Here is a 25,601-nt window from a genome sequence, read left to right as displayed (position 1 = left end):
ATTTAATACATTTGCATTTTTCTCCTTTTGCTTTTGCAATTGCATTACTGTTATGGAAGGCTTTCTTTTCCTTTTTCAAGAGCTTCTCACAAATCTTGACCAAAGCCCTATCCCCTGAAGTGAGTAACATTCACTAAATTACTGGATCACATTTTTTTATCTGGCTAAAGTAGGAAACACTAATAGTGCTCTTTTGCTAATCGATAAGTATAGGGAGCACATGCAGTTAGTGGCATGTTTCTTAACTGATTTCTCTGATCAGGAATAACAAATACAATTAAGTGGGGAGTGGAGAAAAGAAATTAAGTGTGGCTTCGTCTGCAAGTAACAATTGCAGCTACTTTGTCAAGGGTAAAACAATCATCAATGAGCTATACAGATTGTTTGTCACCAGAATAACTAAATCAAGAGGTTCCAACTCATTAATTTTTTTCATTCCCATATGCCTGAACATCTGGGACATGAAGAAATAGTGAGTATGTGTTAATAGGAAAAGCAATGGTAATGACTTCTACCTATTAGAAGCAGTTATCTATTTTCCCATTACTATCAAATTTTTACACCAAAATACTTCAGACGAATATTGACAGAACCTCAAAAAGAAGTATGTCATAAACTAATATAAAGGTAATGTAGTAGTGGCAGAAAGTTAGAGCTTAAAAGTTTTTACAATGGGAGCACTTATTGGACAAGCCATGTATAAGTTTGTTTCAAAATGATAAAGTACAGCTAAAAGAGTATAATGCTCAACTTTTTGTATATGTATCTTTGTAATTCAACAAGTAGGGTTAAGAGGCAATAAGAATTATACAAAATGTTGGATTTCATTTCATGTCTGTTCCTCTTGTCAGACATTCCCATGTTTCTAATGTTTCATCAGGTGTTCAGTTTGTTAACAACATTCACTCTGTGAAAAGTACCACATGATTTATTGTACAAATATAGTTGGAAATACACTGTGGTTGCTCATATTCTCAAGCTTATAATTCAGTTTGGAAACTACAGTATATAAATGTAGAAATGCCATGATTATACTCATAAATTGACTTTTTAAAACATGCAAATTAATATGGTGAAAACTGAATACATAAGTATGGGGGTGCCATATAAAGTAATGATCACTGCGAGTGGGATTAATCAAGGAAAGTTTCCTGGGGAAGTGAATTCTAAACAGAATTTGATATATTTGCTTATTTAGCACGCATTTTATGTTTTCTAATTATATATATAATGTAGTCTCAAATTCTCAAGGTAATAAATTTGCAAATTTCAAATTAGTAGGAAGAGTAAAAGGAACTAAGATCCCACAGTCCAAAAGTAATCATTATTCAGGGTTTGCTGCTTTCCTTTCATTTGGTTCTCTGGTATTTTCTTCATGGTTACCATTATATCACATATTCAATATTACAACCCACATTGTGTTTCAGTCAGTGTCTATGCATACAGACTTGGAGAAATACAAAAGTCTCATAGAAGCATAGTTTAATCTAATTAAGAAACTAAGTTTAATGCCAGTCTATATCAAGTTTCCATTTCCTTCTAGCTAAATATTTAGGCTTTTCCACATTTTGTTAACATAAATAACTCCAAAAATATTTTTGTTAATAACATTTCTTAGTGTTATTTTCCTAAGGTAGACTTTAATAATTTATTATAATAAATTCCAGAAAATAATCATTTTAAGGTTCCTTATACTTGTAATATTTGTAAATAATATGAGTTATCACTTCTTTCTAATCAGTTATTTCTGCTTGCTATTTTATTGCATTGATCAGAATTCCCAGAATTGTAACATAATGTTATTATTTCCTTCTCATGTTAATTTTGTAAATATAATGCTATTAGCAAATTGTAGATTGGCATCCTTAATGTATTAGTTAGATATTAATATTTTCACTTTTCCCAGTAATTGTTTTTTTATTCTTAATCAGAAATCAGTCTTGAATTTTGTTCAATACATTTATGACATTGATTCTGATTTTTACGTTACTTTCCTTAATATTTTGGGAAGGTTTTCGAAGATTTTCCATATGTTTATCTGAAAGAGGTTCTGTAATATTCTTCACTGTTGCCATTATCAGATTATATGTATCAGATTTACAAAAGCTTTGTTAAAAATTTGGTTTTCCCCCCACTTTTCTATGTCATTGAACATTTTGTTGACATTTTACATTTCTTGATTATTGAAGGAAATTTTCTATAAGTTCGTTGCTTGTGAAGTTTTTTTTGGAGTAAAGTTATCCTTTTTTAGTATATACTACTTTGTTATTGCTATATTCATCTGTTAAAGTTAAATTATCTACTTAATTAAGACTTAAAATATTAATATATCATTGTATTAAATTATAACTTTAAATATCTTCACACCTGTTGTTATATGCTTTATTTGTAATTTTTAAATGTGTAGTTTATCCTAATTAAATTTTATTGAAACTTATCTATTTTATGATCGTTTCTTTTTTTAGAAGCCAGTCAAGATTTTGCAATTACATTTTTTCTGACTTATGATTTTATTGTTATTATTACCCTTATATGTCTTGCTTTTTAACACAATTTTTTATAACCTCTTAAATTTGATGCTGTTTATTTTCTTCTTTTATTAAGTAGGCATTTACCTATTCTTCCTTCACCCACTTACGTTAAGTGTGTTAATGTGTTAACTTTTACATTCCCTGATCTTCCTTGCTGCCTTCCCTTATTTCTCCCCACAATCCAGGTATGATGATCTTCCTGTTGGCTCTCATAACAACCTACACTTAAGCTATCACAGCACATGCTATTCCTTGTGCAAATGGATGGGTAACTAAGAGCACTTTAAGGACTTTATTATAATGGTTCAAAGTTATATATTATTTTAAGAGACAGGGTTGTTCTCTGTCACCTACCCTGGAGTTCAGTGGTGTAATCATGGTTCCCTGCAGCCTTGAACTCCTGGGTTCCAACAATTGTCCCACCTCAGCCTCTAGATTAGCTGGGACAGCAAGGGTATGCCACCACATCCAGCTAATATTTTGCTTTTTATTTTTGTAGAGATGGGGTCTAACTCTGTTGACCAGGCTGGTCTTGACATCCTGGCCTCAGGTGATCCTCCAACCTCAGCCTCACAAAGTATTGAAATTACAGGCATGAGCCACCACACTGGTCTGAAAATTCTTAAATCCCCTCATGGGCTATCTTCTAACTGTTCCCTTCCTCTCTTTATGTCTCCAGCAAATTTCAACTCATTCTTCAAATTGGGCTTGAGTGACCATTTCAAAGATTCTTCAATGTATCCAATTAAAGTAACTGACTTCTATGTTTTGCCATTTTATTTTATGATTAAATCTCAAAATATTGAAATCAACAATATATCCTAAGTATTTTTTTTTCTGATTCAAGGTTCAGATTTTGAGGGTTCTGAAGATAGAAACTATGGAAGCAGGTCCTTGTACATAGAAGTTAATCATTAAGCATTTGTTGAAAAAACAATAACAGGACATCTTTCCACTTTCCTAAAACTCACCAAAGAATTATTACTCATTCTGATCCATCTTCCCTTTATGATGAGAACAAATCACTCAATGCGGTCAACTGCATTCAAAAATAAAAAGTCATTGTGGTTTTGATTTGCATTTCTCTAGTGATGATGAGTTTTTTTCGTCTTTTGGCCACATAAATGTCTTCTTTTCAGACGTGTCTGTTTATATCATTCACCCATTTTTTGATTTGGCTGTTTTTTCTTGTAAATTTTTTAAGGTTCCTTGTAGATTCTGGATATTAGTCCTTTGTCAGATGGATAGATTGCAAAAATTTTTCCTATTCTCTAGATTGCCTGTTCACTCAGATGATAGTTTCTTTGGCTGTGCACGAGCTGTTTTGTTTAATTAGATTCCATTTGTCAATTTTGACTTTTGTTGCCATTGCTTTTGGTGTTTTAGTCATGAGGTCTGTGCCCATGCCTATGTCTTGAATGGTATTGCATAGGTTTTCTTCTAGGATTTTTGTGGTGTTGGGTTTAACATTTAAGTCTTTAATCCACCTCAAATTAATTTTTGTATAAAGTGTAAGGAAGGGATCCAGGTTCTGCATATGGCTAACCAGTTTTCCCAGTATCATTTATTAAATAGGAAATCATTTTCCCATTGCTTGTTTTTGTCAGGTTTATCAAAGACCAGATGGTTGTATATGTATGATGTTATTTCCAAGATCTCTGTTCTGTTCCATTGGTCTGTATATCTGTTTGGTACCAATACCATGCTGCTTTGGTTATGGTAGCCTTGTAGTATGGTCTGAAGTCAGGGAGCATGATGCTTCCAGCTTTGTTCTTTTTGCTTAGGATTGTCTTGGCTATATGGGCTTTTTTTGTTCCATATGAAATTTAAAGTCATTCTTTCTAATTCTGTGAAAAAGTCAACGATGTTTTGATGGGAATATCATTGAATCTATAAATTACTTTGAGCAGTATGGCCATTTTCATTATATTCATGCTTTCTATCCCTGAGTATGGAATGTTTTTCCATTTGTTTGTGTCCTCTCTTATTTCCTTCAGCAGTGGTTTGTTGTTCTCCTTAAAGAAGTCCTTCATGTTCCTTACAAGTTGTATTCCTACGTGTCTTATTCTCTTCGTAGCAATTGTGAATAGGAATTCACTCATGATTTGGCTCTCTGCTTGTCTATTATTGGTGTATAGGAATGCTTGTGATTTTTTCACATTGGTTTTGTTGAAGTTGCTTATCAGCTTAAGGAGTTTTGGGGCTGAGATGATAGAGTTTTCTGAATATATAGTCATGTCATCTGCAGAGACAATTTGACTTCTCTTAACTATTCAAATACCTTTATTCTTTCTCTTGCCTGATTACTCTGGCAAGAACTTCCAATTCTATGTTGAATAGGAGTGGTAAGAGAGGGCATCCTTGTTTTGTGCTGATTTTCGGAGGGAATGGTTCCAGCTTTTGCCCATTCAGTATGATATTGACTATGGGCTCGTCATAAATAGCTCTTAGTATTTTGAGATATGTTCCATTAATACCTAGTTTATCAAGAGTTTTTAGCATGAAGTTATGTTAAATTTTATCAAAAACCTTCAAAAACTGAAATTGTACAGTGATACGTATCATGTGTTGCAAAAACATAAAAATTACTGAGTTCATTGCCATTTTTAAATTTAATTATTTTAAATGTAATAGCTAAAGGATATTATTATCTATAAATCAAATCCTCTTTTTTACTTTTTCATGTGTAAATCACATAAAAAATTAAATTTTCACTGTTCAGCTGATTATAATCCCAACATTGCTCATTTCATTATCCAGTCTGTCCTACCTGAAATAATGTCAAGTTCAGTTATGCATTAAACCAGTTATGCATTTTTGCACAAGTTTATTTGAATTTACTTAAATAGAAACACTATTTTTCAATTCTCTAATAGAAAATAAATGATTTCCTTTTATTCAAAAATAATAATTAGAAGCCTATATAAATTTTCTATACTCTTAGTAAAATAATATTTATTAAAAGTATTTTAAAAGATAACATATGGTTATTATTTTTCAATAAGTATTTATTGTGATGAGGTTTTGTGAAAATAGTAGATTAAGTTTTTCTACTAGTTGAGTATCTTAAAGAAATCATTTAGTACTTGTTTTTAAGTTTTAAATGAGATCACAAGTGACTAATTAAAATAATAATGAGAGCACTAAAAGTATTCCAAAATAGTTGTTTCTAGTGGTGATATTAGGGTGTACATTTGGTTTCGGTTTTGTGCATATGTATTTCTAAGTTATCTACAGTGAACATGTTTGTATCGTAATTTTTAAAGATTTCTTTATTTACATCAAACACTCTATGTTTATTTTTTGTGGTAGCTTGTGCCTGATCTAATTCTACATTAGTGATCTAATTCTACATTAGTGATCGAAGAAGTAAGGAGACATCAAATAGATATGGACACATTGCCAAGGATTCCCCTCACAGTGCCACAGAAGTAGGCTCATTTATTCCATATCTTTGGCATTCGCAGGGATGGACAAACACAGGGAGGCAAATGGAGCTCCTGAGGAGCAAAGGCAGATGGTCAGAAAATCTGATGGGGAAAAGTTGCAGTGCCTAAGAACCTCTTTCTTTTAATGGAAACTCAGGGATGATCTGGCCATAAACATTAATAGTACCTCTGGGAAACACTAATACTCAGTACGGGGCCCATCACAACTATTTCTCAAATTTGGAAGAGCCACAGGGTTGCAGAACAGGGACTTAGAAATAGCAGAGGCAATTATATTTAAAATGGATGGACACAAAACCCTGATTCTGGGTTAGTATGGTTTGCCTCCTCAGTAAATAATACATGGGATCATAGGCAGTAAATTTTACACATAAAAATGTGAATCCATTTTTACCTTTGAAAAATGCAAATCAATAGAAAATATGTGGTTTTATATAGGGGATTTTGGTTTAAGGACTACCTTTTAGTGCACAGTCTTCTGCTTAACAAAATATATCTGTATTCAAAACAAATTATTTGTTATAAAGCAGAGAGTAAAATTTATCGGGGTCTTAAAATTATAAGTTAAATTTTATATTTTGAGGTTATTATCCTGGTTTGGATTTTGTACATTTACATACCACCTTATAGAAATGGTTTCTCATATATGTGTGTATATATATATATGTATTTTTTTATTGCACTTTAGATTCTGGGGTACGTGTGCAAAACATGTAGGATTGTTGCATAGGTACATACATGGCAATGTAGTTTGCTGCCTCCATCCCCCCGTCACCTATATCTGGCATTTCTCCCAATGTTATCCCTCTCCAACCTCCCTAGCCCCCTCTGTCCCTCCCCTATTCCCCCCCAGCAGACCCCAGTGTATGATGCTTCCCTCCCTGTGTCCATGTGTTCTCATTTTTCAACACCCACCTATGAGTGAGAACATGCAGTGTTTGTTTTTCTCTACTTGTGTCAGTTTGCTGAGAATGATGGTTTCCAGATTTATCCATGTCCCTACAAAGGACACGAACTCATTATTTTTTATGGCTGAATAGTATTCCATGGTGTCTATGTGTAACATTTTCCTTGTCCAGTCTATTGTCAATGGGCATTTGGGTTGGTTCCAGGTCTTTTCTATTGTAAACAGTGCTGCAATGAACATATGTGTGCATGTGTCTATATAGAGACATTTGGGTTGCTTCCAGGTCTTTGCTATTGTAAACAGAGCTGCAATGAACATACGTGTGCATGTGTCTCTATTAGATTATAAATCTAATAGAAGGATGTATAATTCTTTGGATATATACCCAGTAATGGGATTGCTGGGTCAAATGGTATTTCTATTTCTAGGTCCTTTAAGAAGCATCACATTGTCTTCCACAATGGTTGAACTAATTTATCCTCCCACCAACAGTGTAAAAGTGTTTCTATTTCTCCACATCCTCTCCAGCATCTATTGTCTCCAGATTTTTTAATGATTGCCATTTTAACTGGCGTGAGATGGTATCTCAATGTGGTTTTGATTTGCATTTCTCTAATGACCAGTGATGATGAGCATTTTGTCATATGTTTCTTGGCCTCATAAATGTCTTATTTTGAAAAGCGTCTGTTCATGTCCTTTGCCCACTTTTGAATGGGTTTATTTTTTTCTTGTAAATCTGTTTTAGTTCTATGTAGATTCTGGATATTAGCCCTTTGTCAGATGGGAAGATTGCAAAAAAATTTTTCCCATTCTGTTGGTTGCAGGTTCACCCTAATGATTGTTTCTTTTGCTGTACAGAGCTCTGGAGTTTAATTAGATCCTATTTGCCTATTTTAGCTTTTGTTGCCAATGCTTTTAGTGTTTTAGTTATAAAGTCCTTTCCTATGCCCATGTCCTGATGGTTTTGCCTAGGTTTTCTTTTGCCTAGGGTTTTTATGGTGTTAGGTCTTATGTTTAAATCTTTAATCCATCTGGAGTTAATTTTAGTGTAAGCTGTCAGAAAGGGGTTGCATTTCTGCTTTCAGCACATGGCTAGCCAGTTTTCCCAACACCATTTATTAAACAGAGAATCCTTTCCCCATTGCTTGTTTTTGTCAGGTTTGTCAAAGATCAGATGGTTGTAGATGTGTGGCATTGCCTCTGAGGCCTCTGTTCTGTTCCATTGGTCTATATCTCTATTTTGGGTCCTGTCCCATGCACATTGGATTACTGTAGCCTTATACTATAGTTTAAAGTCAGGTAGCATGATGTCTCCAGATGATTGTATATTTAGAAGAGCCCCTCGGCTCAGCCCAAAATCTCCTTAAGATGATATGCAACTTCAGCAGTCTCAGGATACAAATTCCTGGATACTTGCACCCTCCTAGGTCTAAACCAGGAAGATGTCGAAACTATGAATAGACCAATGACAAGGAATGCAGTTGAGGCATCAATTAATAGCCTACCAACCAAAAAAAACCCAGGTCCAGATGGGTTCACAGCCGAATTCTACCAGACGTACAAAGAGAAGCTGGTAGCACTCCTTCTGAAACTGTTCCAAACAATATAAAAAGAGGAAATCCTTCCCAAATCATTTTATGAGACCAACATCATCCTGATACCAAAACCCGGCAGAGACTCAACCAAAACAGAAAACTTCAGGCCGGTATCCATGATGAACACAGATGCAATAATCTTCAATAAAATACTAGCAAACCGATTGCAACAGTGCATCAAAAAGCTTATCCATCACAATCAAGTAGGCTTCATCCCAGGGATGCAAGGCTGGTTCAACATACACAAGTTTATAAACATAATCCACCACATAAACAGAACCAAAGACAAAAACCACATGATTATTCTCAATTGATGCAGAGAAGGCCTTCAACAAAATTCAACAGCCCTTTATGCTAAAAACTCTCAATAAACCAGGTATCAATGGAATGTATCTCAAAATAATAAAAGGTATTTATGACAAACCCACAGCCAATATCATACTAAATGGGCAAAATCTGGAAGCATTCTCTTTGAAATCTGGCACTAGACAAGGATGCCCTCTCTCACCCCTCCTCTTCAGTATAGTATTGGAAGTTCTAGCCAGAGCAATCAGGCAAGGAAAAGAAATAAAGGGTATTCATTTAGGAAAGGAAGAAATCAAATTGTCTCTATTTGCAGAAGACATGATTATATATTTAAAAGACCCCATAATCTCAGCCCAAAATCTCCTGAAACTGATAAGCAACTTCAGCAAACTGATACGCAACTTCAGGATACAAAATCAATGTGCAGAAATCACAAGCATTCCTATACACCAATAACAGACTAAGAGAGCCAAATCAAGAGCAAACTCCCATTCACAATTGCTACAAAGAGAATAAAATATCCAGGAATACAACTAACAAAGAATGTAAAGGACCTCTTCAAGGAGAACTACAAACCACTGCTCAAGGAAATAAGAGAGGACACAACAGATGAAAAAATATTCTATGCTTATGGTGAGGAAGAACCAATATTGTGAAAATGGCCATACTACCCAACGAAATTTATAGATTCAATGCTATCCCCATCAAGCTTCTTATGACCCTCTTCACAGAACTGGAAAAAAAATACCTTAAACTTCACATGGAACCAAAAAGAGCCCACATAGCCACGAAGTGGTTTTCAAACTGTAATATTGGACAATTGAGTGTCAACAAACTCAGAACTATTTTTATAATAATGCTAGGGTGTTCTTTGCACTCACTCTGTGCAAGTGTACAGCAGAATTTTGCAAATGCTATGATGTGTATTATCAGAACAGATTGAATGCAGACACAGATATTATATCCCCATTGTCAAACATTAAAGGCATTTGCAAAAATATAAAGCACTAATATTTTAACTAATTTTTTGCTTTGGAAAATATATTTTTAATGAAAGTTATTTATTTTAATATGTAGTAAGATAATTTTATGAATATTTTTAAAAACAAGTTTATTTTTAATTTTGAATATGATAAATATAGACAGATAAAACCAACATGTTTTAAAGTTTTTTAATTGTAAAGAAGTCCTGACATCAAAATGTTTGTGATTCCATCTACACTTTCAAGGTTGTATCTGTTGTTCATATAAGTATACGTCAAGTCACAAAACTATTCATTTCTTATTTTTGTAATTCTAGATTCTTTCTTTACACCAGGAATCAGCAAACATTTTGTAAAGGGCTATATGGGTCTGTATTTAGGTTTCATGGGCCATACAGTTTCTGTTGCAACTAGTCAATTCTGTCATTATAGTGCAAAAGTTAACTATAGGTAATATGTAAGTAAATGAGTGTTGCTGTGTTCAGATAAAACGTTATTTACAAAAACAGAGTGTGGACCAGATTTATTTCACAGGCTCGAAATTGCCAATTCTTGCTCTAATTCCAACTCTTGACCTGGTCCCAAATGTGTGCTTCAGAGTGTGGTGTGTGTGTGTGTGTGTGTGTGTGTGTGTGTGTGTGTGGTGTGTGTGTGTGTGTGTGTGTGTGTGTGTGTGTGTGTAGGAGGGAGTTACAAAGAAAAATAATATTTATTAATCATCTATTATGTGTTTGGCATTTTCTAACGTTATATACTTTATATATTATTTAAATAGTTATATTTTTGTGTGCTGATTTTAAACAGCAATATTTAACCTCATTTTACAGATAAGAAAACTTAATATAGAAATGTGACATACACTAAATAGTGACACACATTTAGCAGAACAGTAGCTTGGGTTTGTAGTCCAGTGTATCTGTCTTCTAGAATATCATGAGGCTTGTCATCACCATCAGCACAAGTAGCAGCAAAAACAACAGCAACTGCGCACATGTTCATAGTACTTTTTGATACACAAGGTATATTCACATTGATTACTTCGTTTGATTTTCACCCTTAACCCCAGAAAAAAACTTTAGAAAGGCCAGGTAATAGTATACTCAATTCACAGATCAAGAAAATAAGATTCAGATTATGTGATTTCCAATTATTAAGAGCAGAGCTTCAATTTGGACCAGCATTTTTTTATTCTCAATGCAAATGTCCTGTTTTTCTAGACGACTTTGTAGATTTTGCCAATTTTACGATTCCTGGTAACCATATATTTCTCTCTTTTTTTGAACCCTCATCTCTTAGTACATCACTTCAAAGTTATAAAATTTTTATTTCTCCAACAGCGATGTACAGAATTGAGCATAGAGTGGAAATATGCATTTTATCTCCATCACTATGAAATAGAGTTTGTGCTGAATCAATGGGAAGTATCAAAGGTCAAAGAAATGAAAAAGACCTCAGTTCAGAATTAGTAACATTTTCAATGATATATTCTTCTTTGAAGCAGAAGGTAATGGAGCTAATAGGCTACTTGAGTGACCCAGAATTATAGTAGCTTTCTTTTCTTTACATCTACAATACATTAAAGTAGAAACTACAGCTTCCTAAAAAAGCTTGACTATAAACTGTGAACCTCTTATTGACCAGTTAAAAGTCCCACAGTTACAAGTTGACTCACATCTTGGTGCAAAGTTAATGTTTTCTACATGATAGCATTAAAGATATGAGTAAATATTTGCTTCAAGAAAGAGCAGTTTGCAAACATATAAATTGAAATATAGTTAACAGTATTTTTCTGAGCAATGATAGTTAATGCAAGAAGAAAACTAAGCCAAACAGGGTAAAACCCAAATCAGATGGTAAGCTTTAAAAGAAAATTAGCCAACATCCTATTTGGTAATAATGCAGCTGATAAAGTGACTATTTGAGATTCCAGTTTTCCCCAGCATATTCCACTTATGGGATCACCTTTAGTTGAAAACGTCTTCAGAAGCCCTCTTTCACTATTTCCTGTCCTGACCATCCCATGCTGCCCATCAGCCATGCATACATTCTTCACTGTCTAGATTATTCCTCTTCTCATTTAATCTCACATGCATCCCCTGCCAGCTCCAAGCAGGCCTTTTGGTATAGCAGCAGTACAGGGAAGTACGACTGTCACTTCTAACTTTTATCACTCCTTCTGACATCAGAGATCAAGAGAGAAGACTATTTAATGAAAAGCTGACTTACCTCGCTGGAGTCTGTAGAGGGAAACACAAGGGAAAGAAAAGTTAATTTACATCTCCAGCAAGTCTGTGATCCAACAACTATTTGATTGTGGAAGACTCAGTTAAACAAAAAACGTTAAGTCAAATTGCTTGAAGCACTGAACTTAGCAAAACATTCAACAACATACCACAGTGGCCAACATCGCTCCAGCAGGGCTGAAGCCTAGGTGGTCTACTATGTGTTTTGCATCATAATTTTCTTGCTTCTCTGATAATTATAACTATTTCCTTGCTGTGTTATTCTCTCATTCTGAGAAACAACCTAGAATTTTTAAGTGAAATCTTGTAACAATCAAGCTGAAAGGACTGTGAAAGGAGACAGTAAATGCTGAGATAGTCAGCCACTTGTGATTATTTTATTTAAAGCCAGATATTAACTGAAATTTTGACTGGTTGTCATTGTAGTGTTTTTAAAATTCCTCTTACATAATTTCAAATTGAAGACAAAACTAACTTTAGAAATGGTGAAAATGTGACAATGAAAATGTAGTAGTTGATTTCTTAAGCTGGTTTTGACTCTAAGAGTGAAATCCTTGGTGCAGAAGAGTTCAGCTTCACAGCCTATCTGGCAACCACGTAATGGACCTGCCTCAGAGGCAAAATATCCTTAAAATGAGATAACTTGAGACAGCTCCATCACTTCAGAAGAATTCCAATATCAGACTTTCTTATGACAATTTCTGCTCTACAAAGCTTTGATTTTCAAAGTCCAGTTTCCATAGGTTCCATTTTTATGAGGCTAAGGAGCAGAAATAACCAATGTATACTAAGAAAAGTTAGAAATTCACTTAGCATCGTTGGTATATTGAGGGGAGTTGACTAAAAAGGGGCAAGAGGAACTTTCTAGAATGATGGAAATGCTTTAAATCTTAGTATGGGTATTCATCACACATAATTTTCTACCTGTAATTATGTTTCCATGAAATATTATTTTAAAAATAATCCACTGGATACTCTGTTAGAAATGCAAATTCTTGAAAGACAACTTCAGAGTTTCCGATTTAAGAGATTTAAGGGGATTGAGTTCCAGAATCTACAATTTAATTTCAAATCAGATAATCCTTGGATCACATTTTGAAGTTTACTAATAAAGTGAATAGTGCTTTAGTTTTACACAGAGCTGGTTTGGGACATTCCAGAGGCATACTACAGATTCTGTTCAGCTTCAGGAAAATATACTAGGTTTTCTCCATTTCTGCATTACAATTAGGTGGATTGTTCTGCTGCTACCTCTAGTCTCTTGGGGGTAATTTAGGTGGAATAATCATTCCTGTCTACTGTCTCTCTGACATGTGTCCTGATTTGTGGGTTCTCACATGGGCTGCTCTTATGGTTGAATTCTAATTTGATGGCTTACACCAGAGATGCTGCATTTCTTGTTTTCAAGCTGCTACGGAGTAATTGGCTGAGTTGTCAAGGGTCATGAAAAGATGAAGAAACTTCAGAATATTGATGATTCTGTAGTATGTATGTGCACATATACGTATATACACACATATACACATAAATGGAATTATTATTTTCTTTTTGCAACAGAAACTTCTGTTATCTGGAGGCTGACAAATTTTAAAGGAAAGGCTGAAAAGATGACCATTACAATAACATTTTTTGTCATTTATTTTTTAAGATTTTAATGTATTTTTAATGATAAAAATGCTTTTTATATGTATTTTAAACAAAAAAGTAACGTCAGTAATTTGTTACATGTTTGAGAATAATTACCAAAATAATCGCTATTAAGTGCTATGCATACATGAAACAAGAAAGCTTTATCTAATTTAAACCAATCATGAAAATAAGGGCATTAATAGCAATTTTCTTAACTGAAATTTTAAAAATTATTTCTTATTTTTGTATTTTAAATTTCTGTGGGTTCATAATAGGCATATATATTTATGGAATTAATGAGTTGTTTTGATACAGGCATGCAATGCATAATAATTACATCATAGAAAATGGAGTATCTACCCCCTCAAACATTTATCCTTTGTGTTATAAACAAACAAATTATATTCTTTAAGTTATTTTAGAATATACAATTAAATTATTATTGACTATAGTCACACTGTTATTTTATCAAATACTAGTTCTTATTCATTCTATTTTTTTTGTGTACCCATTAACCAGCCAACCTCCCCTGTCACACTCCCACTACCCTTCACAGCCACTGGTAACCATCCTTCTGCTCCCTATGTCAATGAGTTCAATTATTTTGATTATAAGGTTTCACAAATAGTGAGAATACGTGATGTTTGTCTTTCTGTGCCTGGCTTATTGCACTTAATGTAATGACCTCTAGCTCCATCAATGTTTCAAATGACAGGACCTGATGCTTTCTTATGTCTGAAGAATACTCCATTGTGTATAAGTATATTTTCTTTATCCATGTATTTGTTGATAAACACTTGGGTTTCTTCCAAATCTCAGCTATTGTAAACAGTACTGCAACAAAGATGAGAGTGTAGAGATCACTTCAAAATCCTGATTTACTTTCTTTTGAGTATAAAACCAGCAGTGGGTTTCCTGGATCATATGGAGCTCAACTTTGTTTTTTTGAGGAGTTTCCACACTGTTCTCCATAGTGGTTGTACTAATTTACATTCCTACCAACAGTGTATGAAGGTTCCCTTTCTCCACCTTCTTACCAGCATTTGCTGTTATGTCTTTTTAATGTAAGCCATTTTAACTGGGGTGAGATGATATCTCATTGCAGTTTTGATTTACATTTCTACGATGATCAGTGATGTTGAGCACCTTTTCACATGCCTATTTGGCATTTGTATGTCTTCTTTTGTGACATTCTATTCAAATATTTTGCTTATTTTTTTAGATGGGTTATCACATTTTTTTTCCTGTAGAGTTGTTTGAGCTCCTTATGGGTAGTTTGCAAATATTGTTTCCCATTCTGTTTGTTGTCTCCTCACTTTGTTGATTGTTTCCTTTGCTGGGCAGAAGCTTTTTAACTTGATATGATTCCATTAGTCCTTATCCTTTTTTACTCTGGTTGTCTATGTTTGTGGAGGTATTACTAAAGAAATTTTTGCCCAGACCAATGTCCTAGAGAATTTTCTGAGAGTTTTCTTAACAGTAGTTTCACAGTTTGAGGTCTTAGATTTAAGTCTATAATCCAGTTGGATTTGATTTTCGTGATCATGAGAGAAAGAGGTCTAGTTTCATTCTTCTGTATATGGATATTCAGTTTTTCCAGCATTGCTTGTCGAGAAGACTACTTTTTCCCCAGTGTATGTTCCTGGCACCTTTGGCAAAAATGAGTTCACTGTAGGTATGTGGATTTCTTTCTAGGTTCACTATTCTGTTCCATTGTTCTATGTGTCTGTTTGCATACCAGTACCATGCTGTTTTGGTTACTATCCCTCTGTAATATATACCAATAATTTTAGTGGGGCTTCATAATTGTGAAATTTGGGAAGTAAGAAGAGAATTGTACAGAGTCTCAGAGTTGTTCATATGGCTTTAAAAAATTCTTTTCTTCTCCCTAACATATGAGCCTTACACCAAGTTGAGAGCCATGTCTCTAAACAAATTTCTGGGGAAAAAAAACATAGAGTACTTACAAAAAAAAATCAGTATATTTAAAAATAAAAACCATATAGTTTCCCTGATTTATCAGTGTGGAAAAACCAAATATAAAAAATTACATCATTTCTTTTTTCTGGAAGTGTTCTTTTCTCCCTCTGATCAGACCTGTCTATGCCATTCCTATGATGAACCTGATCTGGAAGTGATTATCACACACAGGTGTTCTGTATGTATAAAATGGATTGAAGAGGGTTCTGGGAAGACTGGAGTAGGAAGTACCAGAAGTCTGTCTCTCTACCTGGAAAACAATTACACTGGTAGAATATTTATGACGTAACTATTTTGGAACTCTTGTATCTACTGAAGGCTCGCAACTTCCAGGGAAGACTTAAATAATATATTGTAGTTAGTTTCAGTCAATTTCAGTTTTGAGTATAGTAGCAGCTACACATCCTCCACTCTTCACTTCTATGGCAAGCGTCTGTGCAAATGTTCTTGGAACACCTTGCCCATAGTTTGCGGGAGCTAGGGTAAGTGAAAAGTACCCTATTCTCCAAATATCAGGTATGTGTGCTCTGATTGCTGATTGCTACTTCTGATTACAGAGGTGCAGAATAAAAGGCAGCAGCCATTGTTGTAACACCTTCCTTCTTTGTTGTAAGCCCTGCCCCATAAGGGTGACTTGATTTCAGGGGATTTAAAGGGCAGGCACTTTTTTGTTCCCCCATCATTTTTCTCTTTATTTCCTTTTGTAAGCCGGACATTTAAGACCAGGCCATTCAAAAACAACTTCATATACAGGGGGAGTTATAAAGTTACTGCTTATGCACCGGGGAAGGTACAGGCTAAGAAAAGACCTGAGAAGGTTTTAACATCTCAGGTGGGTACTCAGCAGAAAAAAAAAAAAAAAAACAAAAAAAAAACAAAAAAAAAACCTAAATCAGTTTGTAAAAAAAATTAAATAAAAAGAAAACAGCAAACTCCAGGTAAGGGGGAGAATCTGATATCCAGAGAAAACACATTATTAGATGTGTAGTATAGTTTAAATGTATTAAATGTATGGTTTTTGACCAAAAATAATCAACAAGGCACACAAAGAAATAAAAAATTATTGTTCATTTAAAGGAAAACATCTAAAACTCTCTCTGAAAAAAATTTAATGACAGATATATTAGACAAAGTAGTTAAAAGTACTGTCTTAGAGGTCCTCAAAGAATTAAAAGAAGTCATGGACAAAGCCAGTAACATGATGTATTATCAAAATGTAAATACAATTAAAGAGATAGAAAACCTAAGAAGAAACCAATAAGAAATTCTTGAGCTGAAAAATACAACTAAAATGAAAAATTCAGAGGATTCCAAAGGCAGATATGAACACATAGTGTAAAAATTTAGTGAAATTGAAGGTAAAACAATAGAAATTATTGAGTCTGAGGAATAGAAAAAATCATAAAGAACAATGAACAAACTTTAAGGGATCTTTAGGAAAATATCAAGCAGACCAACATATGCATTGTAATCATGTAAAAATGAGAGAGAAAAAGAAAGGAACTAAGAGAACATTTGAAGAAATAATGGCTGACAATTTCCCAAATTTGAGGAAAGACATGAATATAAACATCCAGAAAGCTCAACAAAATCCAAATATGCTAACTCAAAGTGACCCATACCAAGACATAATAATCAAACTGTCTAAAATTAATGACAGAGACTTTTGAACACAGAGAGAAACAACTCATCACATATAAGGGATTCTCAATAAATTTAGCACATAAACTAGAAAACCTAGATGAGATGGACACATTTCTGAAAATATACAATCCTTCTAGATTAAGCCAGGAATAAATAGAAACTGTAAACAGACCAATAGCAAGCACCAAGATTGAAAGAATAATGAAAAATTTACCAACAAAAAGAGTCCAGGACCAGATTGATTCACAGCTCAATTAGATCAGACATTCAAAGAAAAATTTGTACCAATACTATTGACACTATTCCAAAAGATAAAGAAGGACTCCTCCCTAAATCATTCTTGAAAGCCAGTATCACCCTAATACCAAAACCAAGAAAGGACATAACACAAAAACAAAACTACAGACAAATATCCGTGGTGAACATGTATGCAAAAATCTTCAAAAAAATACTAGAGAATTGAGTCCAACAGCATATCAAAAAAAAAAAAAAATCCACCATGATTAAGTAGGTTTCATATCCAGGATTCAGGGATGGTTTAACATATGCAAGTCAATTAACATGATACATCATATAAACAGAATTAATAGCAAAAATCACATAATCATCTTAATAGATGCAGAAAAACCATTTCAAAAAATACAGCATCTCTTTGATTAAAACTCTCAAGAAAATTGGCATAGATGGGACATACCTTAAGGTAATAAAAACCATCTATGACAAACCCACAGCCAACATTATACTGAATGGGGAAAAGTTAAAAACATTTCCCCTGAGAACTGGAAAAAGACAAAGATGCCCACTTTTATCACTTCTATTTAACATAGTACTGGAAATCCTAACAGATTAGTCAGGCAAGAAAAAGAAAAAAAAGGGCATCCAAATCAGGAAAGAGGAAGTCATACAGTAACTGTTTGCTGATAACATGATTATGCACATAGAATATCCTAAAGACTCATCCCCAAAGCTACTAGAACACAATCAGTAGCTCCGTTACAAAGCAACAGTGACCAAGCTGCTGGATACGGTGGCTCACACCTGTAATCCCAGCATGTCGGGAGGCCAAAGTGAGAGGATCGATTGAGGTCAGGAGTTCGAGACCAGCCTGGCCAATATGGTGAAACTCTGTTTTTACTAAATATACAAAAATTAGCTGGGTGTGGTGGCAGTTGCCTGTAATTCCAGCTACTCAGGAGGCTGAGGCATGAGAATTGCTTGAACCCAGGAGATAGAGGTTGCAGTGAGTCGAGACTGCAACTCTTCACTTCAGCCTGGATGATAGAGCAAGGCTATTTTTTGAGAAAAATAAAACAATCATCACAATTTTTTGAGAAAAATAAAATAAAGATAATACTTCCAATATTATATTTAACAGAAGCGGTGAGAGTGCATATCCTTGCCTTGTACTGGATCTTACCAGGAAGGTCTTCAGTTTTTCTCCATTGATCATCATGTTAGCTATGGGTTATTTATAAATAACCCTTATGTTGAGGAAATTTCATTCTATATCTAAATTGTTGAGAAATACTTATCAAGACTTGCATCCTCCCAAGCCTAAATCAGGAAGAAGTTGAAACCCTGAATAGACCAATAACAAGGGCTGAAGTTAAGGCAGCAATTAATAGCTTACAACGAAAAAAAGCCCAGGTCCAGATGAGTTTACAGCCGAATTCTACCAGATGTACAAAGAGGAGATGGTGCCACTCCTTCTGAAACTGTTCCAAACAATACAAAAAAAGGGAATTCTTCCCAAATCATTTTATGAGACCAACATCATCTTGAGAGCAAAACCAGGCAGAGACTCAATAAAAAAAAGAAAACTTCAGGCTAATATCCATGATGACCATAGATGCAATAATCTTCAATAAAATACTAGCAAACCCATTGCAAAAGCACATCAAAAAGCTTATCCATCACAATCAAGTAGGCTTCACCCCAGGGATGCAAAGCTGGTTCAACACATACAAGTCTATAAACATAATCCACCACATAAACAGAACCAAAGACAAAACCACATGATTATCTCAATAGATGCAGAGAAGGCCTTCAACAAAATTCAACAGCCCTTTATGCTAAAAACTCTCAATAAACTAGGTATCAATAGAATGTATCTCAAAATAATAAAAGCTGTTTATGACAAACCCACAGAAAATATCAAACTGAATGGGCAAAAACTGGAAGCATTCTCTTTGAAATCTGGCACTAGACAAGGATGCCCTCTCTCACCATTCCTATTCAGTATAGTATTGGAAGACATGATTGTATATTTAAAAGACCCCATCATCTCAGCCCAAAATCTCCTGAAATTGATAAGCAACTTCAGCAAACTGATATGCAACTTCAGGATTCAAAATCAATGTGCAGAAACCACAAGTATTCCTATACACCAATAACAGACTAAGAGAGCCAAATTAAGAGCAAACTCCCATTCACAATTGCTACAAAGAGAATAAAATACCTAGGAATACAACTAAAAAAGGATGTAAAGGACCCCTTCAGGGAGAACTACAAACCACTTCTCAAGGAAATAAGAGGGCACAAACAGATGGAAAAACATATTCCATGCTCATGGTTAGGAAGAATCAATATTGTGAAAATGGCCATACTGCCCAAAGTAATTTATAGATTCAACTCTATCTTATCAAGCTACCTATGGTCCTCTTCACAGAACTGGAAAAAAGCACCTTAATCTTCATATGGAACCAAAAGAGAGCCTGCATAGCCAAGACAATCCTAAGCAAAAAGAACAAATCTGGAGGCATCATGCTACCTGACTTCAAACTATACTACAAGGCTACAGTAATCAAAACAGCATGGTAATTTTTACCAAAACAGAGATGTAGACCAATGGAACAGAGCAGAGGCCTCAGAGGCAATGCTACATATCTACAACCAACTGATCTTTGACAAACCTGACAAAAACAAGCAATGGTGAAAGGATTCCCTGTTTAATAAATGGTGTTTGGATAACTGGCTAGCCATTTGTAGAAAACAGAAACTGGACCCGTTCCTGACACCTTACACTAAAATTAACTTCAGATGGATTCAAGACTTAACCATAAGACCTAACACCATAAAAACCCTAGAAGAAAACCTAGGCAAAACCATTCATGACATAGGCATAGGCAAGGACTTCATGACTAAAACACCGTAAGCAATGGCAACAAAAGCCAAAATAGACAAATGGGATCTAATTAAACTCCAGAGCTTCTGTACAACAAAAGAAACAATCATTAGAGTGAACTGGCAACCAACAGAATGGGAAAAACTTTTTCAATTTATCCATCTGACAAAGGGCTAATATCCAGAATCTACAAAGAACCAAAACAGATCTACAAGAAAAAAACAAACAAACCCATTCAAAAGTGGGCAAAGGACATGAACAGACACTTTTCAAAAGAAGACATTTATGAGGACAACAAACACATGAAAAAATGCTCATCATCACTGATCATTAGAGAAACGCAAATCAAAACCACATTGAGATACCATCTCATGCCAGTTAGAATGGCGATCATCAAAAAATCTGGAGACAACAGATGCTGGAGAGGATGTGGAGAAATAGGAACACTTTTACACTGTTGGTGGGAGTATAAATTAGTTCAATCATTGTGGAAAACAGTGTGGTGATTCCTCAAGGACCTAGAAATAGAAATTCCTTTTGACCCAGCAATTCCATTACTAGGTATATCTCCAAAGGATTATAAATCATTCTATTATAAAGAAACATGTACACATATGTTCATTCTTGCACTATTTACAATAGCAAAGACCTGGAACCAACCCAAATGTCCACTGATGATAGACTGGACAAGGAAAATGTGGCACATACATGCCATGGAATACTATGCAGCCATAAAAAATGATGAGTTCGTGTCCTTTGTAGTGACATGGATGAATCTGGAAACCATCATTCTCAGCAAACTGACCCCAGTAGAGAAAAATAAACACTGAATGTTCTCATTCATAGGTAGGTGTTGAAAAATGAGAACACATGGACACAGGGTGGCAAGCATCACACACTGGGGTCTGTTGGGGGTGAATAGGGGAGGGATGGGGGGTAGGGAGGTTGGGGAGGGATAACATGGGGAGAAATGTCAGATATAGGTGACTGGGGGATGGAGGCAGCAAACCACATTGCCATGTATGTATCTATGCAACAATCCTGCATAATCTGCACATGTACCCCAGAACCTAAAGTACAATAAAATATATATGTATATATTCTCTATATATTATAGAGAGAAAGAAAGAAAAAATGCTGCATTTTGTTAAATGCTTTTTCTGCATCAATTGAAATGATTATATTGTTTTGATCTTCCAGTATGCCATTGTGTGATATGTGTTTTAATTCAGACTTGCATGCCAGGAATATATACACTTGGCCATGGTATATAATCTTCTGAAGTGTTATTGAATTTGGTTTGCTAATATTTTATTGAGAAATTTTGCATCAGTGTTTTATCAGAGATATTGGTCTGTAGTTTGTTTTTGGTTTGTTTTTTTCCCTGTGATTTCTTTGTCCAACTCTAGTATCAATGTGATACTGGGCCTGTAAAATATAGTCAGACATGTTTTCTTTACCTCTATATTTTGAAAGCATTCAAGAAGTATTGGTAATAATTATTTGAATGTTTGGTAGAATTCAGCTTGAATTTATCCAAGCCATCTGGTCCTGATATTTTCTTTCTTGGAAGGTATTTAATAAGTTTTTAAATTCTTTTATTTCTTATCAATCTGTTTAATATTTCTATTTCTTCTTGATTCAATCTTGGTAGGCTAAATTTTTCTAAAAATTCATTCACTTTTTCCGTGTTAGCCAGTTTGTTGGCATATAATTGTTCATAATAGTCCCTTATGATTTTTTAAATTTCAGAGGCATCTGTTGTAGTGTGTCCACTTTCATTTCTTATTTTATTTTTTTGAGTCATCTGTCTTTTTCGTAGTCTAGCTAGACATATGTCAATTTCTTTATTTTGTAAAAAACCCATTTTTAGTTTTATTCATTTTTTATTTTGTTTTTTTTTTTTTTCCTATTCTCTGATTATTTCTGTTCTGTTCTTTAATCTGCTAATTTTGAGCTCATTTTATTTTTCGTATTCTAGCTTTTTGGAACCTAATGTTAGGCTATTTATTTAGCATTAGTCTTTTTTAAATGAGCCATTTATTATTATAAAATGTTTTCCTTAGAACTACTTTGACTGGAGTTGCAACTTGGCAGGTTCCTGCCAGGAAGCAGCAACCAAAGTGTCTGAAGACTGGCAACACAGTGCGGTCGGGAAATAAGGCAGCTGTTGTGTGTGTATAGATGTGGGCTTTACCATGTGTAACTCTTTTCCTAGTCAAGAAATCCCCATTTGAACAAGCAAAGAAGGTGATAACCATTTTTGTTCAGTGACAGGTGTTTGCTGAGAACAAGGATAAGATTGCTTTAGTCCTGTTTGGTACAGATGGCACTGACAATCCGCTTTCTGGTGGTGATCAGTATCAGAACATCACAGTGCACAGACATCTGATGCTACAGGATTTTGATTTGCTAGAGGACATTGAAAGCAAAATCCAACCAGGTTCTAAACAGGCTGACTTCCTGGATGCACTAATCGTGAGCACGGATGTGATTTGACATGAAACCATAGGAAAGAAGTTCGAGAAGAGGCATATTGAAATATTCACTGACCTCAGCAGCCGATTCAGCAAAAGTCAGCTGGATATTATAATTCATAGCTTAAAGAAATGTGAAATCTCCCTGCAATTCTTCTTGCCTTTCTCACCTGGCAAGGAAGATGGAAGTGGAGACAGAGGAGATGGCCCCTTTCTCTTGGGTGGCCATGGGCCTTCCTTTCCACTAAAAGAAATTACCGAACAGCAAAAAGGTTTTGAGATAGTGAAAATGGTGATGATATCTTTAGAAGGTGAAGATGGGTTGGATGAAATTTATTCCTTCAGTGAGAGTCTGAGAAAACTGTGTGTCTTCAAGAAAATTGAGAGACATTCCATCCACTGGCTCTGCTGACTGACCATTGGCTCCAATTTGTCTATAAGGTTTTAGCCTATAAATCGATTCTATGGGAGAGAGTTAAAAGACTTGTACAGTTGTGGATGCAAAAATCCTAAAAAAAAGAAGATATACAAAAAGAAACAGCTTATTGCTTAAATGATGATGATGAAACTGAAATTTTAAAAGAGGATATTATTCAAGGGTTCTACTATGGAAGTGATATAGTTCCTTTCTCTAAAGTAGATGAGGAACAAATGAAATATAAATTGGAGGGGAAGTGCTTCTCTGTTTTGGGATTTCATTAATCATCTCAGGTTCAGAGAAGATTCTTCATGGGAAATCAAGTTCTAAAGGTATTTGCAGGAAGAGGTGATGAGGCAGCAGCAGTTGCACCTTCCTCCCTGATTCATGCTTTGAATGACTTAGACATGGTGGCCATAGTTTGATATGTTTATGACAAAAGAGCTAATCTTCAAGTCAGCTTGGATTTTCCTCATATCAAACATAACTATGAGTGTTAGGTGTATGTGCAGCTGCCTTTCATAGAAGACTTGAGGCAATACATGTTTTTATCCTTGAAAAACAGTAAGAAATACACTCCCACTGAGGCACAGTTGAATGCTATTGATACTTTGATTGACTCCATGAGCTTGGCAAAGAAAGATGAGAAGACAAACACCCTTGAAGCGTTGTTTCCAACCACCAAAATCTCAAATCCTCGATTTTAGAGATTATTCCAGTGTCTGCTGCATAGAGCTTTATATCCCCGGGTGCCTCTGGCCCCAGTTCAGCAGCATATTTGGAATATGCTGAATCCTCCCACTGAGGTGCCAAAGAAATTTCATATTCTGCTGTCTAAAATAAAGACTCTTTTTCCTCTGATTGAAGCCAAGAAAAAGGATCAGGTAACTGCTCAGGATGTTTTCCAAGACAACCATGAAGATGGACCCACCCACCACTAAAAAAAATTAAAGACTGAGGAAGGGGGAGCCCATTTCAGCATCTCCAGCCTGAATGAATGCAGTGTCACCTCTGTTGGAAGTGTGAATCCTGCTGAAAACTTCCATGTTCTAGCAAAACAGAAGAAATCCAGCTTTGAGGAAGCAAGTAACTAGCTCATAAATCACATCAAACAGTTTTTGGATACTAATGAAACATTTTATTTTATGAAGAGCATGGACTGCATCAGGGCCTTCCGGGAAGAAGCCATTAAGTTTTCAGAAGAGCAGCACTTTAACAACTTCCTGAAAGTCCTTCAAGAGAAAGTGGAAAGTAAACAATTAAATCATTTCTGGGAAATTGTTGTTCATGATGGAATTACTCTGATCGCCAAAGAGGAAGCATCTTGAAGTTCTGTCACAGCTGAGGAAGCCAAAAAGTTTCTGGCCCCCAAAGAAAAACCAAGTGAAGACACAGCAGTCGTATTTGAAGAAGGTGGTGATGTGGATGATTTATTGGACATGATATAGGTCGTGGATGTGTGGGGAATCTAAGAGAGCTGCCATCGCTGTGATGCTGGGAGTTCTAACAAGTTGGAGGCGGCCATTCAAGGGGAGCCAGAAGCTCTGGAGAAATTCCCAGCAGGTAACCTGAAGGCAGATCACCTAATTCTCTCTGGAATGAATACACACAAATATAATACAAGAGATAATTTAGACCCCATACAAGTTTATAAAGAGTCATTGTTGAAAAAAAAAAAAAAAGAAGCACTTCTTTGACCACATTTCATAGGTTTTTATATATTGTGTTTCCATCATTGGCTCAAGATATTTTAAATTTTTTCTTATGAATTCTTATTTTACCCATCGGTAGTTCAGAAGCATGTTGTTTAATTTCCATATATTTATAAATTTTTCAAGATTCCTCCTGTTATCAATTCTAGTTTCATATCATTATGTTTGGAAACAATACTAGGTATGATTTCAATCTTAAATTTGTTAAGACTTGTTTTTTGGCCTAACATATGGTCTATCCTGGAGAATGTTCCATGTGCACTAGAGAAGAACGTACATTCTGCTGCTGTACAATGGAGAGTTTTATACAGTCTGTTAGTTCCATTTAGGTTAAAGTGCAGTTCAAATCTAGTATTTCCATGTTGATTTTCTGTCTGATTGATCTATCTATTTTTGAAAATGTATCGTATTCTCCTGCTATTATTGTATTGGTACCTATTTCTTCCTTCATGTCCATTAATATTTGCTTTATATATTTAGGTGCATCAATGTTGAGTGCATATATATTTACCACTGTTATATCCTCTTAATAAATTGATCCATTTATCATTAAATAATTATCTTCTTTGTCTCTTGCAACAGCTTTGACTTGAAGTCTGTTTT

At 34.8% G+C, this 25,601-nt stretch overlaps 1 pseudogene; it reads left to right on the top strand.

Moving 5' to 3' along the window:
• The first annotated feature begins 6,000 nt into the window (after positions 1-6,000).
• Positions 6,001-24,952, top strand: LOC116564596 (annotated as a pseudogene).
• The last annotated feature ends 649 nt before the right edge of the window (positions 24,953-25,601 follow it).

The sequence above is a fragment of the Sapajus apella genome, unplaced genomic scaffold, assembly GCF_009761245.1.
Source record: "Sapajus apella isolate SASKATOON/1434 unplaced genomic scaffold, GSC_monkey_1.0 scaffold37, whole genome shotgun sequence".
Taxonomy (NCBI): Eukaryota; Metazoa; Chordata; class Mammalia; order Primates; family Cebidae; genus Sapajus; species Sapajus apella.
This window is presented reverse-complemented; position numbering and strand designations above follow the sequence as displayed.